This window comes from Rhipicephalus microplus, chromosome X (genome assembly GCF_043290135.1).
Source record: "Rhipicephalus microplus isolate Deutch F79 chromosome X, USDA_Rmic, whole genome shotgun sequence".
Lineage (NCBI taxonomy): Eukaryota > Metazoa > Arthropoda > Arachnida > Ixodida > Ixodidae > Rhipicephalus > Rhipicephalus microplus.
The window spans coordinates 180,874,864-180,899,456 of NC_134710.1; the positions used below are offsets into that span (position 1 = coordinate 180,874,864).

Sequence of the window (24,593 nt, forward strand, 5' to 3'; positions counted from 1 at the left end):
AAGCACAGATGGTTGTATCCTTGTGGGAGGCCTATACGAATTCTGCTGGTCACTTTGCTAAATAACACAATGCGAATTCGAAGCTGAATGGTAAAATTCTAATTGAAGTACAATTATCTAACGTGTAGGTGTAAGGACTAAGTACTCTCAAAAGAAAGAAAGTTACCTTGGTTTAGCTGCCAAATCAATGATACACACCCGTACTAACTAAAGCGTCTTACGATCGAATGATTAATATAACTGTTGGTGTATTACGTTCTAAGACCAAGATATGATTATGAGAGACGTGATAAAAGAGGGAACCGGAAATGCTACCCTCCGGGTTTCTTTAATGCGACGTCAATCTAAGCACAAAGGCCTCTAGCATTTTTGCTCCCATAGAAAATGTGGCCGCAGGCGCAGGGATTCGACCTCATGACCTTCGAGTGAGCAGTCCAACACCACAACCACAGACCAACGGGGTAGATGATACAATAATTCCTGAGAGAAAATTTCAGTCAATCCTGATGCTATAGACGCATATCATAAGTGAAGTTCGTTAGCCAGGGGTGTGCATAGACCTACGAGTGAAGCATTTCGTGAACTCGATTCATAATAGTGACGCATGCACAAAGGCATGGAGGGCTCTGGGGTTCTGGATTTGTTTCGACCTCCTGGGGTTCATTGTTAGCACACAAAATGAAGTAGACGAACGTTTTTAAATGCGAAGCATTTCTTAGCAAACTTCGGCGGCGACTTTGAGCATCTATCTATCTATCTATCTATCTATCTATCTATCTATCTATCTATCTATCTATCTATCTATCTATCTATCTATCTATCTATCTATCTATCTATCTATCTATCTATCTATCTATCTATCTATCTATCTATCTATCTATCTATCTATCTATCTATCTATCTATCTATCTATCTATCTATCTATCTATCTATCTATCTATCTATCTATCTATCTATCTATCTATCTATCTATCTATCTATCTATCTATCTATCTATCTATCTATCTATCTATCTATCTATCTATCTATCTATCTATCTATCTATCTATCTATCTATCTATCTATCTATCTATCTATCTATCTATCTATCTATCTATCTATCTATCTATCTATCTATCTATCTATCTATTCACCTACGACCTGTAGCTCTCCTGCTGTTTCGATGATGTGATCTATACCGAAATTGGTATGGCATAACACGACTGTACGACGAGCATAAGTGACTAGTCATAACATGAAAATCGTGACATACGTGCAATGGTCCTGCTGCTCTTGTGGTTGCTTCGTTCACATGACATATTGAAAAACTCGTATGGTATGACATGGCTGCATGGCGAACATAAGTGGAATGCCCTAACGTGTAAATCTAGGCTGTGAAAGTACCCATGGAAGAATTAATTGTATGTGAAGAAGGCATACTTGCTCTGCTACTCAAGCTTGATCTAAAAAAATCCACTGGTCTCGATAAAATTACAAACTCATTTTTATGCCGATATGAGCAATTGACATCTAAACATCTCTTGAAAATATACACGTTATCTCTACACGATTAAGAATTACCAGAAGACTGGTGCAACGCTACAGTAGTCCCTATACACAAATCAGGCTCAGAGCTAAAAATAAGCAACTACCGCCCAGTGTCACTTACGAGCTTGTGCTGCAAAATATTCGACCATTTATTTTTCAAAGCCATAATAACTCACCTAGAAACCAATGAGCTCGTTTAGAAACATCAACATGGTTCCAGATCAGGTCTTTCAACTGCGAGCCAATTATCGGAATTAACTCATGACATAGCCTGTGCAATTAACGAGAACAGTCAATTATATACCGTTTTTTAGACTTTTCTAAAGCGTTTGACGCTTTTCCGCACAAGGATTCAATAACAAAACTATCAGCCTTTGGTATTGTTAATAAAATAGTAGCGTGGATTAACAGTTTTTGAACCAAACGAAAACAGAGAGTAACAATCGACAACCATCTATCACAACCACTTAATGTTTACTCTGGAGTGCCTCAGGGATCGGTTCTTGCTCCGCTTTTGTTTTTAATGTTTCTTAAGGACATTCCATTTTCTGTAATAACCCTGTTCAAATGCAACTCTTCGCAGACGACTGTGTCGTGTACACAGTCGTACGCAATTCAGACGACCAAGTTAAACAGAACAATTCATTGCAAATGATTTATTTCTGATGAAATATTTGGGGCATGAAATTAAACACCACCGAAACTCATTTCATTTCATTCACAAGTAAGACCAACCCCCTTAACTTTACGTGTACCATAGGAAACACAACTATCGACAAAAGCGACCAAGTCAAACATTTAGGCGTTACTCTCTAATGGAACCTCAACTGGGAATTACATGTTTTAGTTATATGTCGTAAAGCGGAGAAGAAGCTATCCTTTTCGAGGAGAAAATTGCACACTGCACCACTACACATTACACAATTGATGCATACAAAACACTAATTATGCCATGTTTTGAGTACGCTGACCTCATAAAAAGTCCACATCAAAAGCACCTCATTAATGAAATAGAAAGAATACAAAAATTGGCAGTTAGACTTATATTCAAACTTCTCGAGGCAATTTAGTTCTGCAGGCTTGCTTGCAAGGGCAAACTTGAAAACTCTTTCGCAACGCAGAATTATCTCGCAACTAAAATTTTTTACCAATTATATGAGGGTCAATTCCGCATATCACAATCTCATTACCTGCTAGACCCGCCTAAACACTCATCGCGACTGAACCATTCTAAAACTATCCACCAACCTTTCAGTCGTGTTAACGCTCACAAACATTCCTTTTTTTCTCGTCAGCTATCCACCATCGGAATAGACTAGATAACAATATTGTGTGCTGTAACACCACTCAATCATTTACACATAATACAGTGTGTCCGATTTGAATTATGAGCTGTTCGCATTGTATCTTCTTTCTTGTTGTTCCATTATGCATTTTATTTCGATGTTTAATATGTATTTTCTCATCTCCACTCCTGAATGGGCCGTGAAAAGCCTGCAGTATGTTCAAATAAATAAAAAAAAACATAAACATGACCACATGCTAAGCTCATAGCGCCCTCGCGGCCATTTCGCTAGCTCCACATATACAAAATTTGCTAATACGTGACGTGAATGGACGACGAACACAAATGGCACGCGCAACATGATAATCATTACATACAAGTGATGTACAGCATAATTTACATGTCTACCTCTGATGGTGCTGGTATTGCAAACGTTAGCGGTGCTGTCGTTACACGACTGTATACCATATACTTGCATCTTATCTAGATGTTTGAGCACGCATAACATTTGTACTCGTGTTTACTGCTTACTACAACCGTGTTCCTCGTAACATTGTGCCAATCTTGAAGGGACATACCAATCTTCATGATTCATGCTTCGCATATATCATCGATTTCCACTGCACGCGGGAATCGATGATATGCGAAGCATGAATGATTTTTTGTTTCTTTCTTGTTTTTGTATTCAGTCTCTATCAGAATGCATTTCGCTTGCCCGTAACCGGAAGCAATGCCATAGCCACTGAACCAACGGTAAGAGCAACTATAAGGAGCTAATGATTGATATGTGGGGTTTAACGTCCCAAAACCACTATATGATTATGAAAGACGCCGTAGTGGAGGGCTCCGGAAATTTAGACCACCTGGGGTTCTTTAACGTGCACCCAAATCTGAGCACACGGGCCTACATTTCCGCCTCCATCGGAAATGCAGCCGCCGCAGCCGGGATTCAAACCCGCGCCCTGCGGGTCAGCAGCCGAGTACCTTAGCCACTAGACCACCACGGCGGGGCGACTATAAGGAGCTAGGTAGGTACTAAACTTTATTGAAACAGAAGTCTTTCGTGGTGCCCGCATTGTGCGTACTTGAAGAAGAGACTGCTATCTATTGTGCATATAATGAAATTCCTGGGCGGGAAAGCATGGGGAACTTCTGTGGCCTCCATGCTGCCGCTGTACAGGGCCCTATTTTTGGGTCTATTGCACTACAGCTTGCCGGTACTGACTGACACTTGCAAATCCAATACTCATTCATTGGAGAGTTTGCAGGGTCAGGCTCTACGTATCTGCCTAGGACTGCCCCGATGCGCTTCTACTTATGCCTCAATCATGCTAGCCAAAGACCATCCGGTCAGGACATATAGAGTTGTGGATTGCCTCAGAGCGCACATTCGACATGCTAGCCGTGTCCCCGACCACCACTTGGCCCTTCTACCCTCCGGAAGACCACGTGCTACGTTTCCAGACGTCATAGCCAAGCACCTAAACAGCATTCCATCAGGATATACGCCAGCGGCGAGAATGGCATGTCCTTTGTGGTGCCTCGACCAGCCGCAAGTACGTCTAGAAATTCCGGGTATCAAAAAGAAGAGCAATCACTCCAGAGTAGCATTGAAGCAAGCAACACTGTTATTATTACATGAGTTGTACTTGGACCGAACGCAGATATACACTGATGGGTCCGTCTCGTCCAGCAGCTCATCAGGTGCCGCTGTAATTCCGGCTGCAGCAATAACAATCAAGTTTAAGTTGTCGCATATGACTACATCTACGGCATCAGAGCTTGCTGCTATAATGGCTGCTTTGCAATATCTCGTTCAAGAACGTCCAGGAAAATGGGTCATATTTTGTGATTCGAAGGCAGCGCTTCAGAGTTTGCAGTCTGCCATGCGTAGGAGGAGTCATGAACAATTGGTACAAGAAATAAGACATTGCCATCATGAAGCTCTAGCACGAGGGCATAATATTATATATCAATGGCTGCCTGGACATATCGGTATTACCGGAAATCAATTAGCCGATGATGCAGCCAAATCAGCCCATAAAGGAACCCATGTAGCCCCGATTCCTCTATCAAGGAATGATGCAGCAAGACAACTTTACCTGCTGGCTCGAGATCTCACACGCACGTTCTGGTCGTCTAACAGCTTCCGCAGGTGTCAATTTTATAAACTGGATTCTTCGCTCAAGATAAAGCTACCATCACAACTTTCCCGCTCCGATGCGACACTGTTATGCCGCCTTTGGTTGGGTGTTGCATTTACAAAGGTATACTCCTTTCGCATTGGTATGGCAGACACTCCTACATGCGACTACTGCGGAGCTGAAGAGACCATCGAACACGTCCTGTGCAGCTGCGCTTGCTATGACACACGCGATGCCAGCTCCAGATGGTTTTTAATCAACTTGACCCCGTACCATTTTGTGTGCAGAAGATACTAGGACCTTGGGCATCTGCCTCAGTTGCGCAGAAAGCGACTAAAGCACTGCTACTTTACTTAAAGTCAACAAGCCTGAGCGACCGCCTGTAGACTGTGTGTGCTCCGCGAGTGTGTCCCCAGTGCAGGGTAGCAAACCGGATGTGCGTCTGGTTAGCCTCCCTACATTTCCTTGCATCTTTATATATATCTCTCTCTCTTATTGAAATCCTCAATAAGTCATGTCCCAGTGAAAAAAATGTTGATTTATTAGACGAACGATTATGGAGATTTGAAATATAGTAGCTTTCTTGATTTGCAAAAGTGAACCTCGGTCCTGGCCATATGAAAGGATATTCTAGAGCTGTGAAAGCAGCGAACCGGTGGGGTACATGCAGGCCCACATTGTCAGACTGTATATTTGCGGCTTGTAAAAAACGTCTATGGAAACCAACAATGCAAGCAACCACTTATTTAACCCGCCGTTTTATCGTTTGAGCAGGCGCAAGTGTGATAATTTAAAACCGTCGATTGGCGGCGCCATCGTTCTGGAGTTTGGTGTTTTGTGTTATGAAAGTATACGAGACAAACATGTCTCCGGGGCTGCAATGTTACAATAGCTTGTTCACTTGTTATCGCTTGATTGTTCAGAATGATGATTTCTTCAGTGAAATCATGGGTCTGACTATTCATGTGGAGCACTACGTAAGCGGTTCGCTTTCCGAACCGTGGAAAGATCACGCCCATAATATTCGCTTCCACGGTTACCTCCTGGGTAGCCCACGAATGCAACGGGATATATATATATCTATATATATCGATATATATATATATATATATATCTATATATATCGATATATATATATATATATATATATATATATATATATATATATATATATATATATAATGTTCCGGTGTCCAGCAGTAAACACGCAGCCTTGAAGCAACAATGAAGAAAAAGTTTTATTTGTGGCAGCGTGCCGGTATATATATCGTGGGGCAGCTGCATTATCGCAGCCAAGTGGTACAGAACAGGTAAGCAAAAGGCAGATACAAAAAGGCGCATGCGCAGGCAGCTAACACGATACATCTCCCTCCGTATGACAGCTAGAGCTTTCACATCAAGATACACGTGACTTGGTTGAAGTTCTCGTCGTAACCAAGGCGGCTGGGTTTCCGCCTTTGCCGGGCGGACTTCCTTGGTTGGTGTTCTAGCGTTGGGGTTGACGTCGTCGACTCCGGCCAACTTCCTGTTGACGCAGGTTGTACCACTGACGGCGACCATGAATTTTCCTGGAACATGTCTTCGTCGGTGGATGAGTCCTCCACTTCGTCCCTCTGGAAAGATTCACGTGTGGCGAGAAGGTGTTGCCGATTCCGTCGAAGCACTCGACTGTCTTCTGTGAAGACGCGATAAGACCTTGGCGCCACCTTATCCAAAACACGAGCCTTGCGATCGCATGTATCCCCACGAACTCTTACGACTGCATCTTTGTTGAGTTCTGGCAGGGGTTTCCCTCTCGACGACTTTGGTTAGCGCGACTGACGCCTGAAGTCCTGGCGTCCAGAGCACGGTCTGAAGCCGATTGCGCAATTTCCTGCCCTGCAGCAATTTTCTTGGAGATCGGCCTTCGTCCAGTGGCGTCGAGCGATAGCTAAGTAGACCAAGCCAGAAGTCCTCCTTCCTTTCACCAGTCTTCTTCATGATCCTTTTAACAATTTGAACTCCTTTTTCTGCGAGCCCATTTGACCGCGGGAATCTTGGACTGGAAGTCACGTGTGTGAAGTCATATCTGGAGGCAAACAAAGAGAATTCATGGGATGCGAACTGGGGGCCGTTATCAGTGCAGACTTCCAAGGGAATTCCATGTCTAGAAAAGATTGAGCTAAGTTTATTTATGACCGTGCCCGTCGTTGTGTCCGGCAGCTTTTCGACTTCAGGAAAGTTCGAAAACACATCAAACACGCACAGGTAAGAGCTCCTGGCGTACATAAAGATGTCAACGCCAATTCTGTACCAGGCATGCTCTGGGGTTGGCCTGAGCACTACCGGTTCACTTTGTTGCCTGTACGCGTATTTTTGGCAAACAGCGCAGTTTTTCACTAGATTTCCGATGTCTCCATTCAGGCCGGGCCAGAATACCAGTCGACGGGCCCTTGCTTTGCACTTATTTATGCCTAAATGACCTTCATGAATGCGACCCAGTATTTCAGCTCTCATAGCCTTAGGAATGATGACCTTTGTTCCTTTCAGGACAATCCCTTGAACTTCGGTCAACTCTGAGCTGAATGGTTTCAAGCATCCTTGTAGTTCTTCGCCGTTTCTCATGCAGCGCAGCACAGTTCATAAATCTGGGTCAGCAGCTGTTGCTTCAGCTAGACGAGCAAACATTTTCTTGCTTACCAGGTCTGAAGACACGCTCACTGCATGAACGTCAACATCCTCTGTGAAGTCATCCGTAGTGCCCGGTGCCACTGGCGACGATCTAGATAACACATCAGCCAGGAACATTTGTTTACCTGGGACAAAGTGAAGAACATAATCGAATCTGAGCAAACGCAGAAAAAAACCGCTGAAGTCGTGGCGGCATGTCACCAATGGCCTTCGAAGCAATTGCTACCAGCGGTCTGTGGTCCGTCTCAATGACGAATTTGCGGCCGTATACGAAGTGAAAAAACTTCTCGCTCCCGAAAGTGATTGCCATTGCCTCTTTTTCGATTTGTGCGTATCGTTGATCAGTCTCGGTCATTGTGCGGGACGCGTAGGCTACCGGCCGCCAATTGTCGTCATAACGCCGAAGGAGAGCCGCACCGATGCCGTTTTTTGAAGCATCTGCGACGACCTTTGTTTCCCTAGGAGGATCGAAAATGGCTAGCAACGGTGCAGTGCTCAGTAAAGCGCAAACAGATTTCCATTCGCGGGCATGGTTCTCAGACCATTCGAAGGTGGTGTCTTTCTTAAGGAGGCTTCGCAGGAGCGTCGTTCTTTGCGCCAGATGCGGTATGTATTTACCAAAATAGTTGACCACCCCTAGCAGTCTGTGGACGCCGGCTTTGTAAACTGGTGGCGGCATCTCGCTTAATGTTGTTGTCATTGCGGGGTTAGGTCTGATCCCGTCTTGGCTTATCACGTCGCCCAAGAAGTCGATTTCGGTGACCCCGAATTTGCACTTAGCAGCATTGAGCGTTAGGCCGGCGCTCTTGGCCAACTGCAAGGCTGTGCGGAGGCGGGCGTCGTGCTCTTCCCTCGTGCTACCCCATATCAATATATCGTCGATATATATTCGCACTCCTGGGACCTGGTCGAATATTTCATTCATGGTTTTTTGAAAAACCTCAGGTGCCGAAGCTATACCAAAAGGCAGCCTTAGGAAACGGTAGCGCCCAAACGGCGTGCCAATCGTGCACACCTTCGAAGTAGCCTTATCTAGAGGAATTTGATGAAATTCAGATTGCGCGTCGAGGCGAGAGAAAAACTTTGCACCGGCCACCTCAGCCTCAATGTCCTCTCTTTTTGGCATTTGATAGTGCTCTCTTTTTAAGCACTCATTGATGCGCCTGGGGTCAATGCAGACACGCAGTTTACCATCCTTTTTTCTCGCGGCGACAAAGGGACTCACCCAATCCGTCGGTTCGCTGACTTTGACCACGATGCCTTCATGCTCCATGCGCTCCAGTTCCTCTCGCAAGGGCTGGAGCAGCGCCTGGGGCACCCGTCGTACCGGTTGGACCACCGGGGTTGCATCCCCCCGCAGAACCATGTGGTACTGGCGTTTTAGACAGCCGATGCCCTGAAACAACTCGGGAAATTCATCGCTTGGATGGTGTCATCGCTTGGATGGTGCTGCTTGTATTCACTACGTCGACAGTACGAGAGACCAGTCCTAAAGCTTCACTCGCCGACAGCCGCAGGATGGCCTGGGTGCTCTTTTTAACAATGAAGAAGTCGAAGTAACCGGTGTAGCTGTTCGCGACAACTTGTAGCGTAGTAACACCGATATGCTTGATAGCGTCGCCACTGTATGAGCGACGAACAGAGGAGCTTTCCCGTAACCTGGACTTCGATTTTAGGCTTTGGAACACAGACTGAGGCAACAAGTTGGCTTGTGAGCCTGTGTCAACCTTAAGAGACACTTGTTTGGAAGCCACTGTTGCATTGATCAGCCAATCAGCTTTGCTGCCAACGTTGACATCGAGGATGTCAAAGTCATCTTGCTCGTCGCGTACTTCACTGACTTGAGGCCCTTTCTTGCAGCAGGAAGCAAAGTGGTTAGCGTCCCGGCACAGAAAACAAGTTTTGCCAAAGGCAGGGCATTTTCACGCTCGTGGGAACGATGGCACCGGGAACACCTGAATTGTCTGCGTGCCTTAACATGTGCAATTGCTTTCTCGAGTTCCACCCTACATTCCTCGGCACATTCGGAATATTGTTCACACGCTGCACATTTGGCCTGCCGGTGCATCTTGATCGGCGCTACTTCCTTCTCTGTACAGGCCCAGGCATTATTTTGCTCAGCGCATACTTCGTCGGCCTTACAAATGTCTTCCGCTTTTTGTAGCGCGAGATCTTTAACTTTGAGCATTTTCTCGCGCAATTTCGGATTAACTGTTCCAAAAACAATCTGGTCCCTGACCATGGAGTCACTCAAGGTGCCGAAATTGCAGCTTCGTGCAAGCCGCCTTAAGTTCCGGGCGAAATGCTCAAAGGGCTCCCCCTCTGCTTGCGTTCTTGAGCGGAAAACATAACGCTCGTATACTTCGTTCTGCTGCTGTTGACAGTACGCCTCAAACTTGCTCGTAACAGTTGCGTAATCTTCCTTGCTTTCGTTCTCAAAGAAGGCAAAGTTGTTGAATACCTCTAGGGCGTCCTCTCCGGCAACGCTGAGCAGGAGTGCTGTCTTGGCTGCCTCCGACCTCGGTTCTTTCGACGGCTCCGTGGCCTGCAGGAACAGCTCGAACCTCTGCTTGAAAAGGCTCCAGTTCTTTGCTGTACTTCCCGAGAGCACCAATGACTGCGGTGGCTTCAGTAGTTCCATCATGAAGGTGCACGGTGACGCCCCTCTGCCTGTTGTCACTGCTTTGGCGAACGCGACCCCACTTCTGACACCATGTTCCGGTGTCCAGCAGTAAACACGCAGCCTTGAAGCAACAATGAAGAAAAACTTTTATTTGTGGCAGCGTGCCGGTATATATATCGACAGTGATAAGCAAAAGGCAGATACAAAAAGGCGCATGCGCAGGCAGCTAACACAATACAATATATATATATTGATAGTACACCTTTAGTGGTGAGCAGAAGAGACGTTTACTTTGTGGAAAACGTAGCGGTAGAACCGACCAGCTGTCAAGCGGAGCGAGCGCGAGCAGCAACAACACTCTTCCTTCTCTTCTTCAGCTGGCGTTCCGGCCTGTGCCAAATATCAATGCTACAAATCACTCCCCCCTCAGAAAAGGAGCCATCCTGGCGACCTATGGAACGGGTACGACGGGTGGGTCGTAGTGCGGCTTCAATCGATCTACGTGAACAGTCTCGCGGCCTCGATGCCGTCGGTCTGTTGATGGTTGAACCGGCTCAACAATATAGTTAACCGGTGAGGCCTGACGTAGGACTCGGTAGGGGCCTTCGTACTTCGGCAGTAGCTTGGTGGAAAGACCAGGAACAGATGAGGGAACCCGAAGCCATACCAAGGCGCCAGGCGAGTATGACTGCGAAGACAGGTTTTCGTCGTGACGGTTCTTCTGGTACGCTTGATCTTGGGCGGTTAAGGAACGCGCGAGTTGCCTGCATTCTTCTGCATAGGTGGCGACTTCAGATAGAGTTGTGGATTCCGAAGCGTCTGGATGATACAAGAGAATGGTGTCCATGAATGAGGAAGGTTCGCGCCCGTAAAGGAGGAAGAACGGAGAGAATCCTGTCGTAGACTGAGTGGCGCTGTTGTAAGCGTAAGTTACAAAGGGTAGTATGCGGTCCCAGTTGGTGTGATCAGCGGACACGTACATGGATAGCATGTCGCCCAGTGAGCGGTTAAACCGTTCGGTCATTCCATTCGTTTGCGGATGGTATGCGCTGGTTGTCCGATGCACAACGTTGCATTCGCGAAGAAGGGCTTGTACCGCTTCGGAGAGGAACGTACGGCCGCGGTCACTGAGTAGCTCACGAGGCGCGCCATGGCGTAGAATGAGATTGTGAAGGATAAATAAGCCAACTTCACGTGATGTGGCCTCTGGCAGCGCAGCAGTTTCAGCATAGCGTGTCAAGTGATCAATGGCGACAATCACCCAGCGGTTCCCGTTAGGCGTATAGGGAAGGGGACCGTACAAGTCAATTCCGATGCGGTCGAAAGGGCGGGAGGGGCAAGGCAACGGCTGCAGTTGTCCATTGGCTATGTGTGGTGGGCTTTTTCGGCGTTGACATTTGGAGCACGAACGCACGTACTGTCGGACAAAGCGGTACATTCCGCGCCAATAGTACCGCAGCCGGAGACGTGCATACGTTTTTATCACACCGGCGTGGCCGCATTGAGGATCCGCGTGAAAAGAGTCGCAAATGTCGGCACGTAGGTGGCGAGGAATCACAAGCAACCACTTGCGGCCGTCAGAAAGGTAGTTGCGACGGTACAGGAGTCCATCGCGGATGGTAAAGTGTCGAGCTGTGCGCTGCAGTGAACGATTGGGCGTAACTTGGGACGGCCGAGACAGTAACTCTATCATAGAGGCTATCCAAGCGTCTTGGCGCTGTTCATAGGGCATGTCCGCGTACGAAAGTGCCACAGCATCGAGGCTGGATACAGAAGTACTTCCGTGTTCATGGGGAAGTGGAGAGCGGGAGAGAGCGTCGGCATCTGAATGTTTGCGGCCTGACCTGTAGACGACACGGATATCATAGTCTTGGAGGCGTAACGCCCAACGAGCGAGACGGCCAGATGGGTCTTTTAGTGACGATAACCAGCAGAGGGCGTGGTGATCAGTCACGACGTCAAATGGACGGCCATAGACGTAGGGTCGAAATTTTGTGATTGCCCAGACGATGGCTAGACATTCTTTTTCTGTGACTGAATAATTCTGTTCAGCCCTAGTAAGAGTGCGACTGGCATAAGAAACGACGTACTCGTCGTATCCAGACTTGCGTTGAGCAAGAATAGCGCCAAGTCCGACTCCACTTGCGTCGGTGTGTATTTCTGTAGGGGCATCAGGATCAAAGTGACGGAGAATCGGTGGAGATGTCAGCAATTGACGTAGTTTCGCGAATGCCTTATCGCAATTGGAAGACCACGCCGAAATGCCCTCGGTGTCAGAAAGTAGCCGTGTTAAAGGGGCCATGACAGATGCAAAATTACGGACAAATCGGCGAAAGTATGAACATAAGCCGATAAAGCTCCGGAGTTCCTTAAGTGTCGATGGCTTCGGAAACTGGGCGACAGCACGGAGTTTTCCAGGATCAGGTAGAACGCCGTCCTTGCTGACAACATGCCCTAAGATGGTGAGCTTCCGGGCGGCAAAATGGCACTTTTTCAAATTTAGTTGGAGCCCAGCATGTGTAAGGCAATGCAGGACACTTGCGAGGCGCAGAAGATGGGTATCGAAGTCTTTTGAAAAAACGACGACGTCGTCCAAATAGCAAAGACACGTCTGCCATTTAAGGCCTCGAAGTATGTTGTCCATCAGACGCTCGAAGGTGGCTGGGGCGTTACAAAGGCCGAACGGCATCACGTTAAACTCGTACAAGCCGTCCGGAGTTACAAACGCAGTCTTGGCGCGGTCAGCTTCATCCATGGGTACCTGCCAGTATCCCGATCGAAGATCCAGCGAAGAAAAGAATTCTGCACCTTGCAAACAGTCGAGAGCGTCGTCAATTCTGGGGAGCGGATAAACATCTTTGCGCGTGATCTTGTTAAGGCGCCTGTAATCCACACAGAATCGGATGCCCCCGTCCTTCTTTTTGACCAGTACCACCGGGGAGGCCCACGGACTGTTAGACGGCTGTATAACGCCACGATTGAGCATATCAGACACTTGATCGTCTATAACTTGGCGTTCGGCGTGGGAGACCCGGTATGGACGCTGACGCAATGGTGCGTGGGTGCCAGTGTCAATACGATGGACAATTGCAGATGTTCGGCCCAGACTGGTTTGTTTGAAGTCGAACGATGAGCGGAAGTGGTCGAGAAGTGTCAAGAGTTGAGTTCGTTGGTCAACAGGAAGGTCAGGATCAATCGATGGAAGGAAGACGTCGAGGGAAGAGGTGGCGGATGTGAGAGCGGAAGTAACACTGGCGATCTCAAGGCTTTTTGCTTGATAGGGCAGTTGACTGGTGCAAACACAATCGATGTCCTCAAGGCGGCCGATGCATTCGCCACGGAATAGGGTGACTGGTACAGAAAGGAGATTCGTGGCATAAATGTTTGCGCAAGTGGCTTCGACCGTCAGAAGAGCAAAAGGCAGAAGAACGTTTTTTCGAGAAGTGAAGTCTTCTGACGGCGTGAACATGACGTCCGAAAAAGCGGCATGGTCGCACGAGATCGGCACAATAACAGAAGACATAGGTGGAATATCAGTCTCCGCGGCGACGACAACACGAGAAATAGAAGGCTTATTATAATCGTCGTCGGAGAGCGATGACAATTCTAGTTCGGCCCGGGCACAATCAACAACGGCATGATGTGTGGAAAGGAAGTCCCAGCCTAATATGACGTCGTGTGAGCAGTGCGGAAACACGATAAATTCAACCACGTACAGAACGCCCTGGATGATTAACCGAGCCGTGCACGTCATAGAAGGGTTCACGTGATGCGCTGTTGCCGTACGAAGGGAGAGACCAGAAAGCGGAATCGTAACTTTTCTTAACTTGCGACACAATGCTTCACTCAATACAGACACGGCAGCTCCGGTATCTATTAATGCTTGAACGGGGATACCTTCAATCAAGACAGTTATTTCATTATTCGGTAGAGAACGAGGCCTTGTGGAGTTCGACGGTGGCGCAGTTCTTGCCTCCGGAACTGCGATGGTCAGTTTTCCGTTTGGGCAGGTGGTGCACGCCGAAGCATTGGTGAAGGCGAACGTCGGCGCGGGGAAGGCGATCGGCGTGGGTTGAAGGCGCGGCGGCTCGGCGGAGAAGTGTCCGAAGCTGCATGGAACGGCAGCGTCTGTGGTGGTTCTGTGGGGGCGTAGCCGTAGGTGCCATCAATAATGCCTGAGTGAGGGACGCGCCGGCGACAGAACCGCTCAACATGGCCAGGCTGACGACAGTAATAACAGATAGGTCTGTTATCCGATGTACGCCAAGGGTTGTTGGGAAGCGTTGAAGGACGGCGGTAAATGGGAACATGCGAGCCTGCCGGTACGTGTGTTGCGTAGAAGGCGTTCGCTTGGTGGGCAGGGTCGACGACGTTTGACGGCGCATGTACCTGCCTTCGCGCGACGTCAGCGTAAGTCAGGGGAGCGGACACAGGTGGTGGCTGGTACGTGGGGGGAAGTGCCTCGCAGACTTGCTCTTCGATGGTTTGGCGCAGTGACGAGGTCAGCCCATGCGTATTGCTGGGAAGCAAGGGGGCAAGGGACAACTGGCGTGCCACTTCCTCTCGGATAAATTGCTGGATTTGCGGGGTCAATACAGTCTGTTCTGGAGATATTGCACCAACGGTCAATGCTGGCGTGCTGGTCATGTCGAAAGTAGGCCGTCGCGTTGAAATGCGCTGTTTTCGCAACTCATCGAAACTTTGGCAGTGTTGGATGACTTCCGAAACTGTTTGCGGGTCTTTAGCCACCAGCATGTGGAAGGCATCGTCCTCGATGCCCTTCATAATGTGTTTTACCTTGGCGGTTTCCGACATGTCAGGATCAAAGCGACGGCAGAGGCCTACGACGTCCTCAATGTAGGACGTGAAACCCTCTCCCGACAGTTGGGCGCGATCCCGCAAGCGCTGTTCTGCACGGAGCTTGCGCACTGTCGGTCGGCCAAACACGTCCGCGAAGGTGGTCTTGAAAGTGGCCCAGTCGGTAAGCTCGGCTTCGTGGTTGTTGAGCCAGAGCTCTGCTACTCCTCTGAGGTAAAAGTGGACGCGGCCCAGTTTGTCGTTTTCGTCCCACCTGTTGTTGACGCTTACTCGTTCGAACGAAGAGAGCCAGTCCTCGACGTCCTGCTCATCGGTGCCGTTGAAGATGTCTGGATCTCGCTCTCTCGGGACGCCGGGACAGTGGACAGGTGGAGATGTAGGAGCCGTCTGCTGTGCAGCGTCGATGGACATTGTTGATGGCGAAGGTAGAGTTCGGTTGCGGAGTTCCAGGATGGAAAAAGGTACCCCGCACCTCCACCACTTGATAGTACACCTTTAGTGGTGAGCAGAAGAGACGTTTACTTTGTGGAAAACGTAGCGGTAGAACCGACCAGCTGTCAAGCGGAGCGAGCGCGAGCAGCAACAACACTCTTCCTTCTCTTCTTCAGCTGGCGTTCCGGCCTGTGCCAAATATCAATGCTACAATATATATATATATATATATATATATATATATATATATATATATATATATATATATATATATATATATATATATATATAACCACTTCATTTGTCAAATCATGGTGTCCAGGTGAGCAAAGGGACAAACACCTCTATATGTATATATCAGCAGTTCAAAAAGATATCATCAGAGCGTACGAAAAAACTCGGCCATCTCGATTGATTGATTGATATGTGGGGTTTAACGTCCCAAAACCACTACATGATTATGAGAGACGCCGTAGTGGAGGGCTCCGGAAATTTAGACCACCTGGGGTTCTTTAACGTGCACCCAAATCTGAGCACACGGGCCTACAACATTTCCGCCTCCATCGGAAATGCAGCCGCCGCAGCCGGGATTCGAACCCGCGCCCTGCGGGTCAGCAGCCGAGTACCTTAGCCACTAGACCACCGCGGCGGGGCGCGGCCATCTCGAAGCAACATATCAAAGTCAAAACGAAGGGCACTCGATTAACTACGAAAAAACGCTGAACTTACCATCAAACCGGCTGATAAAGGGGGCTGCATAGTAATTCTAAACACGTCGGACTACTTAAAGAAAGGGGAACGACAACAATCAGACACAAAATTCTACAAAGAACTTCCAACGGACCCCACTCCTGAATTTGAAAGTGAGATAAAAGGAATCCTAAATAATCTCCGCCGGGACGAGAAAATTACCGGCTAAATGTTAAAAGCAATGTTACCGGCCCATTCTGTTTCCGGTCGATTCTATTTGCTCCCCAAAATACACAAGGCAGGTGATTCGGGACGTCCGATGGTATCCAGTAACAGCACATCAACAGAAAATATATAAGAGGTCATCAATTCTTTAATAAAAGACATCCCCACAAATTTTCCCTGTTGCCTAAAGGACACAAACCTCTTCATCTGCGAAACTTCAAGTCTCAACATTCCAGGTGGTAGTTTTCTGGTGACCATGGACGTCTGCTAACTGTACACCAACATACCCCTCCATGACGGAATAACGCCTATAGTTTCCGAATGTGTAAAATCTGACTCATCAACTGGTGTAAGTGGTAACGCTCCCGTTGTGCCATATATATATATAATATATATATATATATATATATATATATATATATATATATAAAGAACACAAGCGAGTACACGTACGAAAGAGCAATACTTTTATGCCAACGTTTCAGCCGTGGCACGGCCTTCGTCAGGGAATAAAGAGTAGACAAGCAGATGCCCCTTTTAAGGGCCGTTGAAATCACACAATTGATCAGAATAGTGATTAGAAAGTGCGAAAGCAATACCAAAACAACATTGTCAGTATAATTTGATACGAGTATTGAGCAACAATATCGCTGTGGATAACTCAAGATATGAGCGCATAGCTTCAGCGTAGGGCAAATTTTTATGCGTAGGGCAAATTTTTAAAGCAATAAAGCACTTCATAAGCAAAGCGAATATCATGAGCACATGTCACGCACACTGTAAGATACCCGAGGGACAGTAAACAAAATTCAACTGGTAACTGAAGCGTCAAGTTTGATGCCAAACTACTGCATGCGCACATATAATAAATGGAAGCACACACAAAAAATATATATAATCAAACAAATGAGAGAAGAAACGATGGCATGGGTTGGGGGGCATTTAACGCATTCCTGTGATGGACAATGCTACATAGAAAGGAAAGTAACGCGTCCAACGCTTTCGTTGATGCCTGAGTGCAAAGTATTGAACTTGTTAATGAGATAGGACTCGCGAACTTCTCGGTCATGATGAGTTTTAAACCCGGATTGTAATATTGTGGCTTTGATGTTTTCGAAAGAGTGCCCTGGCATCTGGACATGTTTTGACAGTGGAAGATGAGGAAGGTTAGAAGCATGGGCTCTGTGGTTGTTAAAACGTAACCTGAATGATGTTTCGGTATGCCCAATGTATTGCATGCGGCAAGTGGAGCACTCAAGCATGTAGATAACATTAGCGCTGTCGCAAGTGAAGTCTCCGTTGATTTTTAAGGAAAAGTTTGATGCGGTGCTAGTTGCGGTATGAGTACTTGACATGTGCGGGCAAACCTTGCATCGGGGCTTATTGCAAGGATGGCAACCACTGTAGTTGGACCGATTAATTATTTTCGATGATGTTAATGTATCATGCAGGTTGCGTGATCTGCGGTAAACTACCCTCGATGGTTCCGTAAAGATGTCTTTTAAGCGATCACTTTGTTGCAAGATATTGTGGTGTTTTCTTAGAATATTGGCCACATTAGGAACCGAAGCTGAGTGCGTAAGGATGAGGTTAACACTGTTACGTGAAGTGTTTGCAGATCGTTTGTTGCTTGTGAGCAACTCTTTACGGTCAATGTTGTCAGCCTTCTTGAGGGCGTCGTCTATGATTCCCGATGGGTATCCTTGCCTCGTAAGAGCACCTCGTAGGTCTTCGCAGTTGCGAGCGAAATCATTGTTATCAGAGCAGATGCGTTTAAAGCGAATGGCCTGACTATATGGAATACTGGTTTTGCAGTGTTTTGTGTGACTACTATGGAAGTGAAGATACTGATGTCTATCGGTTGGTTTCCTATATAGTTTGGTCGTCAATTTTCGATTGCACAGTGTCACTGTGACGTCAAGAAAGTTGACACTGGTGTCCGAGTATGAGTGCGAGAATGATATATTTGGATGGGCATTATTATAATCGCTGATGAAAGAAAGAAGCTGGGATTCACCATGATGCCATACTAAAAAAATGTCATCGATAAAACGCTTGTAATAAAAAGGCTTTAAATCGCGGCTGGCAAGAAAATCGCGTTCTAGAGAGCCCATAAAAATATTTGCGTAATTCGGGCCTATTCGTGTGCCCATGGAAGTGCCGCTAACTTGAATGAAGTGTTGTCCGTTGAACTCGAAATTGTTTAGTTCGAGAATTAGTTTGAGAAGCGTAGCTAGTGTAGAGGAGTCTATCGATTTGTCGAGGTCAGACTCGTTATACGCTTTTACAACAGCACGGATACCATCAGAATGGGGAATGTTGGTGTACAAAGAACAAACATCGAGGATCACCAAAAATGACCCATCAGGAATGTCTAAATCAATGATATCATTTAAAAAGTGATTGGTGTCTTTAATGTACGAGGGAAGTGAAACCGGAATAGAAGAAATGAGGGTATCAACGTAGCGTGACAAATTTCTTCCACTGCGCCTAAAGTATTTTTTTACTTCCACTGTATTACTTCCACTTCCTAAAGTATTGTTTACTTCCACTGCGCCTAAAGGCTTATGCCTGTCCGTGAAACCTGCGGTTTCTGAAATGTCGAGTGTACATTTGACTAAATGGAACAACACGCTAGCACGTGCTTCTATTGAATTGACCGAGATCATTTCAAAGCATTATGAATCGTCCGCGAAGGTTCTAGCTAATAAGGAGAAACAGCTGCGTGCCACACATGTCCTAAGCAGTGAAGAAAACATGGAGCTCCACTTGTATAGGCAGAAAAAGCTGAATGAAATTAACCATGTCAAGCGGAGGAAAATGGTTCGGGATAACATACCCGTTGCTTTGTATTCCGAAGCGCATGGAAGTGTTTCCGACCCTGCTAAGCATACCGGGCAACTTACTAATATAGTGAATTTATCTAGTCATCAATTAAGTCTTGAAGAATCTAAGGTTTTGTCGCTAGGTTTAAACTTTTGTCCCGCAACTGGCGGCTACAATGAATTCACGCTCATTGCCGATCTTCATAACTTTGAAAGAAACATGCGATTGCGCGAGTACTTTTTCAACCGCCAACCAAGTGAACAAACCAACTCCGCGTTACCATCTGGTAAACACTGGACACCACCCACTCAACGGGATAAATGCCTCGATTTATATATACGAGCTGTACAGGATGATGTACTTCAAGCGTACAAAACACGTTTTCCCTTCCGCCATAACGTCACCTTTAAAGAGGCTCAGGCTATCAAAGCATTGGCTAGCCGCAATGATATAGTAATTAAGCCAGCAGATAAAGGTGGTGCAGTAGTGGTATTGAATGCTGACAGCTATATTGGTGAAGCCCAGAGACAACTTGATGACACCACATACTACAGGCGTCTAAATGACGACCCGACAGCGGAATTTAAACGCATTGTCAGTGATGTTGTTACAGATCTTGTAAAAGAAAACAAAATCGCTCAGTCTGCATTACGTACGCTGATTCCACTAAGCCCGGTGGCTGGTAGGTTCTACACCCTACCCAAAATTCACAAAGAAAACATTCCCGGTAGACCGATTGTCTCTGGTATAGGTACGGTGACAGAAAATTTGTCACGCTACGTTGATACCCTCATTTCTTCTATTCCGGTTTCACTTCCCTCGTACATTAAAGACACCAATCACTTTTTAAATGATATCATTGATTTAGACATTCCTGATGGGTCATTTTTGGTGATCCTCGATGTTTGTTCTTTGTACACCAACATTCCCCATTCTGATGGTATCCGTGCTGTTGTAAAAGCGTATAACGAGTCTGACCTCGACAAATCGATAGACTCCTCTACACTAGCTACGCTTCTCAAACTAATTCTCGAACTAAACAATTTCGAGTTCAACGGACAACACTTCATTCAAGTTAGCGGCACTTCCATGGGCACACGAATAGGCCCGAATTACGCAAATATTTTTATGGGCTCTCTAGAACGCGATTTTCTTGCCAGCCGCGATTTAAAGCCTTTTTATTACAAGCGTTTTATCGATGACATTTTTTTAGTATGGCATCATGGTGAATCCCAGCTTCTTTCTTTCATCAGCGATTATAATAATGCCCATCCAAATATATCATTCTCGCACTCATACTCGGACACCAGTGTCAACTTTCTTGACGTCACAGTGACACTGTGCAATCGAAAATTGACGACCAAACTATATAGGAAACCAACCGATAGACATCAGTATCTTCACTTCCATAGTAGTCACACAAAACACTGCAAAACCAGTATTCCATATAGTCAGGCCATTCGCTTTAAACGCATCTGCTCTGATAACAATGATTTCGCTCGCAACTGCGAAGACCTACGAGGTGCTCTTACGAGGCAAGGATACCCATCGGGAATCATAGACGACGCCCTCAAGAAGGCTGACAACATTGACCGTAAAGAGTTGCTCACAAGCAACAAACGATCTGCAAACACTTCACGTAACAGTGTTAACCTCATCCTTACGCACTCAGCTTCGGTTCCTAATGTGGCCAATATTCTAAGAAAACACCACAATATCTTGCAACAAAGTGATCGCTTAAAAGACATCTTTACGGAACCATCGAGGGTAGTTTACCGCAGATCACGCAACCTGCATGATACATTAACATCATCGAAAATAATTAATCGGTCCAACTACAGTGGTTGCCATCCTTGCAATAAGCCCCGATGCAAGGTTTGCCCGCACATGTCAAGTACTCATACCGCAACTAGCACCGCATCAAACTTTTCCTTAAAAATCAACGGAGACTTCACTTGCGACAGCGCTAATGTTATCTACATGCTTGAGTGCTCCACTTGCCGCATGCAATACATTGGGCATACCGAAACATCATTCAGGTTACGTTTTAACAACCACAGAGCCCATGCTTCTAACCTTCCTCATCTTCCACTGTCAAAACATGTCCAGATGCCAGGGCACTCTTTCGAAAACATCAAAGCCACAATATTACAATCCGGGTTTAAAACTCATCATGACCGAGAAGTTCGCGAGTCCTATCTCATTAACAAGTTCAATACTTTGCACTCAGGCATCAACGAAAGCGTTGGACGCGTTACTTTCCTTTCTATGTAGCATTGTCCATCACAGGAATGCGTTAAATGCCCCCCAACCCATGCCATCGTTTCTTCTCTCATTTGTTTGATTATATATATTTTTTGTGTGTGCTTCCATTTATTATATGTGCGCATGCAGTAGTTTGGCATCAAACTTGACGCTTCAGTTACCAGTTGAATTTTGTTTACTGTCCCTCGGGTATCTTACAGTGTGCGTGACATGTGCTCATGATATTCGCTTTGCTTATGAAGTGCTTTATTGCTTTAAAAATTTGCCCTACGCATAAAAATTTGCCCTACGCTGAAGCTATGCGCTCATATCTTGAGTTATCCACAGCGATATTGTTGCTCAATACTCGTATCAAATTATACTGACAATGTTGTTTTGGTATTGCTTTCGCACTTTCTAATCACTATTCTGATCAATTGTGTGATTTCAACGGCCCTTAAAAGGGGCATCTGCTTGTCTACTCTTTATTCCCTGACGAAGGCCGTGCCACGGCTGAAACGTTGGCATAAAAGTATTGCTCTTTCGTACGTGTACTCGCTTGTGTTCTTTATACGTACCAGACCCCTTGAACTTCCTGCTGAATATATATATATATATATATATATATATATATATATATATATATATGAGATATAACAGACAGTAATGCCAAGGAATGTACAGGAGAAGTTATTAGAACCAATGGAATGTAAATAAGAAGAAAGAAAAGTGGATGAAAAAATTACCAGCTGTGAGCAGGAATCGAACCTACGACCTTCGAATAACGCGTTCGATGCTCTAACCACTGAGCTATCACAGCAGCCGTCCCTCCATCCGCTTTTTGGGGTTTATATGTGAATTTAGAAGTAGGAGTGACAGTCAGCGCCATCTATAAGCCAAACAACGAGTGTGAAAACACTCTTATTCGCATGTTTAGCGTCACGTAGCACGTGAACTTATTATGAGCGGGCAGCTGATTAATTGTCCCTCTTATACAACCTAAACACACCAAGTCTGCTAGTACGAGACCCTCATTCAATGAAATAAGGGAGAGAAGTGTATACCTAAGGGCTCGTATTTCCGTGTTTTAAGACAATATTAATGAGATATAACAGACAGTAATGCCAAGGAATGTACAGGGGAAGTTATTAGAACCAATGGAATGTAAATAAGAAGAAAGAAGAAAGAAAAGTGGATGAAAAAATTACCAGCTGTGAGCAGGAATCGAACCTACGACCTTCGAATAACGCGTTCGATGCTCTAACCACTGAGCTATCACAGCGGCCGTCCCTCCATCCGCTTTTTGGGGTTTATATGTGAATTTAGAAGTACGAGTGACAGTCAGCGCCTTCTATAAGTCAAACAACGAGTGTGAAAACACTCTTATTCGCATGTTTGGCGTCACGTAGCACGTGAACTTATTATGAGCGGGCAGCTGATTAATTGTCCCTCTTATACAACCTAAACACACCTAGTCTGCCAGTCCGAGACCCTCGTTCAATGAAATAAGGGAGAGAAGTGTATACCTAAGGGCTCGTATTTCCGTGTTTTAACACAATATTAATGAGATATAACAGACAGTAATGCCAAGGAATGTACAGGGGAAGTTATTAGAACCAATGGAATGTAAATAAGAAGAAAGAAGAAAGAAAAGTGGATGAAAAAATTACCAGCTGTGAGCAGGAATCGAACCTACGACCTTCGAATAACGCGTTCGATGCTCTAACCACTGAGCTATCACAGCGGCCGTCCCTCCATCCGCTTTTTGGGGTTTATATGTGAATTTAGATGTAGGAGTGACAGTCAGCGCCTTCTATAAGTCAAACAACGAGTGTGAAAACACTCTTATTCGCATGTTTGGCGTCACGTAGCACGTGAACTTATTATGAGCGGGCAGCTGATTAATTGTCCCTCTTATACAACCTAAACACACCAAGTCTGCCAGTCCGAGACCCTCGTTCAATGAAATAAGGGAGAGAAGTGTATACCTAAGGGCTCGTATTTCCGTGTTTTAACACAATATTAATGAGATATAACAGACAGTAATGCCAAGGAATGTACAGGTGAAGTTATTAAAACCAATGGAATGTAAATAAGAAGAAAGAAGAAAGAAAAGTGGATGAAAAAATTACCAGCTGTGAGCAGGAATCGAACCTACGACCTTCGAAACACGCGTTCGATGCTCTAACCACTGAGCTATCACAGCGGCCGTCCCTCCATCCGCTTTTTGGGGTTTATATGTGAATTTAGAAGTAGGAGTGACAGTCAGCGCCTTCTATAAGTCAAACAACGAGTGTGAAAACACTCTTATTCGCATGTTTGGCGTCACGTAGCACGTGAACTCATTATGAGCGGGCAGCTGATTAATTGTCCCTCTTATACAACCTAATCACACCAAGTCTGCCAGTCCGAGACCCTCGTTCAATGAAATAAGGGAGAGAAGTGTATACCTAAGGGCTCGTATTTCCGTGCTTTAACACAATATTAATGAGATATAACAGACAGTAATGCCAAGGAATGTACAGGGGAAGTTATTAGAACCAATGAAATGTAAATAAGAAGAAAGAAGAAAAAAAAGTGGATGAAAAAATTACCAGCTGTGAGCAGGAATCGAACCTACGACCTTCGAATAACGCGTTCGATGCTCTAACCACTGAGCTATCACAGCGGTTGTCCCTCCATCCGCTTTTTGGGGTTTATATGTCAATTTAGAAGTAGGAGTGACAGTCAGCGCCATCTATAAGCCAAACAACGAGTGTGAAAACACTCTTATTCGCATGTTTGGCGTCACGTAGCACGTGAACTTATTATGAGCGGGCAGCTGATTAATTGTCCCTCTTATACAACCTAAACACACCAAGTCTGCCAGTACGAGACCCTCGTTCAATGAAATAAGGGAGAGAAGTGTATACCTAAGGGTTCGTATTTCCGTGTTTTAACACAATATTAATGAGATATAACAGACAGTAATGCCAAGGAATGTACAGGGGAAGTTATTAGAACCAATGAAATGTAAATAAGAAGAAAGAAGAAAAAAAAGTGGATGAAAAAATTACCAGCGGTGAGCAGGAATCGAACCTACGACCTTCGAATAACGCGTTCGATGCTC

General features: G+C 45.8%; 1 non-coding gene across 1 annotated transcript; it reads right to left on the reverse strand.

The window, feature by feature from the left end:
* Positions 1-23,617: 23,617 nt before the first annotated feature.
* TRNAT-CGU (transfer RNA threonine (anticodon CGU)) lies at positions 23,618-23,690 on the reverse strand. The gene has a single exon. It is a non-coding gene; the product is annotated as a tRNA-Thr (tRNA).
* Positions 23,691-24,593: the final 903 nt, after the last annotated feature.